Raw genomic sequence first — 4,552 nt, 5'->3', positions numbered from 1 at the left:
AGGCCGGAGCTATGGTTCCGGAGCTATGGGCCGGAGCTATGGGCCGGAGATATAGGCCAGAGCTATGGTTCCGGAGCAATGGTCCGGAGATCTAGGCCAGAGCTATGGTTCCGGAGCTATGGTTCCGGAGCTATGGCCGGAGATATAGGCCAGAGCTATGGTTCCGGAGCTATGGGCCGGAGCTATGGGCCGGAGATATAGGCCAGAGCTATGGTTCCAGAGCTATGGTTCCAGAGCTATGGGCCGGAGATATAGGCCAGAGCTATGGTTCCGGAGCTATGGGCCGGAGCTATGGGCCGGAGATATAGGCCAGAGCTATGGTTCCGGAGCTATGGACTGGAGCTATGGGCCGAAGATATAGGCCAGAGCTATGGGCCGGAGCTATGGGCCCAGAACTATGTGCCAGAGCTATGGGCCGGAGGTATGGGCTGGACACTGGCCCTCAACATTCCACTCAAATGGAGAAATGCAACTCTTTGTTCTCGTGGAAATGGAAGATAAATCTAGCAGGGTCATTTCATTTCTGTCAGCAAGTGTTCTTTTCTGGATCGAACTCAGGTGGTTTTCCGCAGTAAAACTCATTAAAGTGCTCCTTCATGGCTCAACTTCAACCATGGAACAGGACTGGGAATGTATGAGAACTTACTCTGCCCTGCACTGTGATGTTTGTATAACTGACTATAGCCTCTCCCTCTTTCTCTCTCTCTCTCTCTCTCTCTCTCTCTCTCTCTCTCTCTCTCTTTCTCTCTCTCTCTCTCCCTCTCTCCCTACCTCTGCGCACCCCTCTCTCCCTCTTTCCCTCTCTCTCTCTCCCTACCTCCGCTCACCCCTCTCTCTCTCTCTCTCTCTCGTAGAAACATTGATGGACACTCGGGTGGCTACTGCTGAGCTAGGCTGGACGGCCTACCCTGCATCTGGGGTGAGTAATACAGTTTTTCTCAATTGCTAAAACACAATTTCTGAAACCTTGCTCCATTTCCTGAAAACATTAAACACAAAACCTCATCTTCAAGCACTATTTACATAACCTCTGACTCCTCTTGCAAAATGAAACATTCAGTTTTACCTGTGTTCAAAATCAAACACTGCTCTCAAATCATAAACAAAGTGATCAAAATGATTTACACTCTCAAGCAGTCAGTAAACAATACACCGAAAAATAGAAAACACATTGTTCAAAACATACAATTCTCAGGGAGAAGTACATTTTTAATTTAAAAAAATATTCATATTTTTCCGTCTTTGTCTTTTGATGAACGAAAACATGTTCTATCATAGTAGCTCAAAATGTATCAGAAATTACTACTCTGCTTTGCTCTTTGCAATTTAGTTTTTTGTTCTTCCTCCTCCTTGTACCCCTATTTTTACAGTACTGTACCCTGCATCTCACAAACTTGTCCTTTGTCTCTGTGATACTGTAATTCTTGTTCTTTGTTGATATGAACCTGCAATCAGTAAAAATCTATTGCGCAGTCAGTACTGTTAATAAATGGAAAGCACAATGTTCAGGGCCATACAATTTGTCCGTTGTACAGTATACAGCCTACAATGCACTGTACTACAGTATCCATTCTCAGACTTTCTCCTTCTCACCTTCAACAACCTGTTTGCTCTCTGAACTGGCTTATATTGGTTGTGTCGCATCATTTGAAACAGGTTAAATCCATGTTGAGTGGTTGTGTTCAATCAATGACAAGTGTTCTCTATTTGTATTTGATTGTTGCCACTTGTGTTTACCAGTATGGATGACATGTGCATTAGAGTGCAGAATGTGTTTACCAGTATGGATGACATGTGCATTAGAGTGCAGAATGTGTTTACCAGTATGGATGACATGTGCATTAGAGTGCAGAATGTGTTTACCAGTATGGATGACATGTGCATTAGAGTGCAGAATGTGTTTACCAGTATGGATGACATGTGCATTAGAGTGCAGAATGTGTTTACCAGTATGGATGACATGTGCATTAGAGTGCAGAATGTGTTTACCAGTATGGATGACATGTGCATTAGAGTGCAGAATGTGTTTACCAGTATGGATGACATGTGCATTAGAGTGCAGAATGTGTTTACCAGTATGGATGACATGTGCATTAGACTGCAGAATGTGTTTACCAGTATGGATGACATGTGCATTAGAGTGCAGAATGTGTTTACCAGTATGGATGACATGTGCATTAGAGTACAGAATGTGTTTACCAGTATGGATGACATGTGCATTAGACTGCAGAATGTGTTTACCAGTATGGATGACATGTGCATTAGAGTGCAGAATGTGTTTACCAGTATGGATGACATGTGCATTAGAGTGCAGAATGTGTTTACCAGTATGGATGACATGTGCATTAGAGTGCAGAATGTGTTTACCAGTATGGATGACATGTGCATTAGAGTGCAGAATGTGTTTTGAGAATGAGAATGTGTTTAGAGTTTTGCTGAAAAGTCTAAGTGAGATCTGCAAATTGTGTTTTACCATGTGAAATGGTTTAAGGTATTGACAACAGACTGCATAATTAGCTAAATGAATCCAGGCAACTGAGAACTTTGTTCAGCCAATGGGTTTTAGTGTTTTAGCAATTGAGAAAAACTGTAATAACAGGACTACAGACAGACAGACAGCACCAGGTAGAAAGATGTGTCTGTACTGTCACTAGCTACCTTCTCTGTAGTCTGTCTGTTGGACCCTCTCTGGTATGAGTGATGGAAGAAAAAATGGCTACAGTTACATATTGGGATATTATTTTCTCACTAGTTGTCTGTACCTGCATCAAAACTCCAGTATTTTTCCTTCATAGCGTGTCCTCCATCTTCTTTTTAAGTTGGGAGCCAATTCGTTTTCAGCACTTATTTCCATGACTGATTTAAAACTTGTTTTGTCATGGCTCTGTCTTGTCCCTCTGCAGCAGACATATGGCGAACAATACATATCATATCGGCACCGAAGTATCGCAATAATATCGTATGTTGAGGTCCCTAGCAACTCCCATCTGTCTGGTATGGACAATGGTAATGAAAGAAAAAGAACATTCTGTACACACAGTATATTTTTCTCCAAAGCTCAATGAGCCAATCAATGTCATCCTCCACACGTACAGGTACAGTTGGCCTAATGTATGTCCAGACAGACAGACAGACAGACAGACAGACAGACAGACATAGAACTACATTAGCCACTGTGATCACCATTACAGTGTTATTATCTCCCCATCCTCATTCATAATGACTTAAAGACGTAATGACTGCAGAGCCAAGAGAAAACATCAAATGTCCCGATATGTAACTGTATAGATTTCCCCCCGACTGTCTAACATGAACACTTTGAGGGGTTTTGGTTTTACACACACATCCCAAGGAGTTTCACGCCACATAGAACACAACAGTGGAACAGTGGCCAGGCTGACACACACACACACACACACCCCGTCTTCAAGCTGAGACACTGACAATGGATGGGAAGTCCTCCTGAATGAGCGAGTGGCTTGCTAAAGGTAGGCGTGTATGTGTGTGTGTGTGTTTGTGCATGTGCACATGCGTTTGTGTGTGAGGGGACTCAACATGAACACAACACACAAGGAGCAGAAAGGATTCAAAAGGAAGAGTTTGCAGTAGTCTCATTCTGTACTGTTTTGCGGTCTTCAAGCGCAGCCTTAAATGTCGACAAACATTATTCATTGTTTCATTTCATTGTTTCATTTCCAAAAGAACCCGATGACAGGTGTCCAAAAACCATGCTGTTAATTTAAAATGAGACGGTACTACAATACAAATCCAATGATTTATTAATATACATACACTAGATGACTGACAGGGGGCGCTGTGTTGAAGCCACCGTGCCTCAATCCACCATGCCTCCCCACCATTGTAAAAAAAATAATATTGGAAGCTATTGATATGCATTTATTAATGTCTACACTCATTTTTGCCACATGTATTATATTCTAGACACCTTACTCCATACTTTTAAATTATACAAAACTATTTGTATGACGTATAATTTCTAGACGTGACTCATGTTACTGTCCTCACTACAACTAAGAAATACTTAAATACATGTACTTTTGTCCTTGAAACATGTCATTGAAATACTGTAGAAAATCCATTCATTCCTATGGAGGACTGTTCCTACTGGGGAGTACCAATATGGCCAACCAGTGGCTTCAAAGCCTCTCATTGGCCAATACATAGCATCAGCAATCCAGGGTTTATATATTTAATTGAAAAAAACTCATCACAGATGAAGGCCAATAAAACAATTCCGACCTGGTAACGGGACAGTTTTACTTCCTTGCTGACTGTGAACATACAATTGACAGAATATGACAGAGAAATTGACTTATTCAGCAATTATCTTCCTCGGTCTTGAGCCATATAAACAGACATTGAAAGGTCTTAAATGTTAAGTGTTGAACCTGTTGCATGTACAGTTCTAGCAAGGAATTGTGTCAAACACACTGGCAGAGTAGATAGAACACTGGTCTCCTCACAGCCTGACAGCCGTTACAGAGAGCTATGCATGATGTTGATGTCAGGCTGCATCAGTACTACATCAGTA

General features: G+C 41.9%; 1 pseudogene; it reads left to right on the top strand.

Annotated features, from left to right (window-relative positions):
• The first annotated feature begins 850 nt into the window (after window positions 1-850).
• LOC109871560 (ephrin type-B receptor 1-B-like) overlaps window positions 851-4,552 on the top strand; it is a 263,743-nt pseudogene continuing 260,041 nt past the window's right edge.

The sequence above is a fragment of the Oncorhynchus kisutch genome, linkage group LG27 (assembly GCF_002021735.2).
Source record: "Oncorhynchus kisutch isolate 150728-3 linkage group LG27, Okis_V2, whole genome shotgun sequence".
NCBI lineage: Eukaryota > Metazoa > Chordata > Actinopteri > Salmoniformes > Salmonidae > Oncorhynchus > Oncorhynchus kisutch.
The sequence above is the reverse complement of the archived record's forward strand: the minus strand, read 5'-3'. Positions and strand labels throughout refer to the sequence as shown.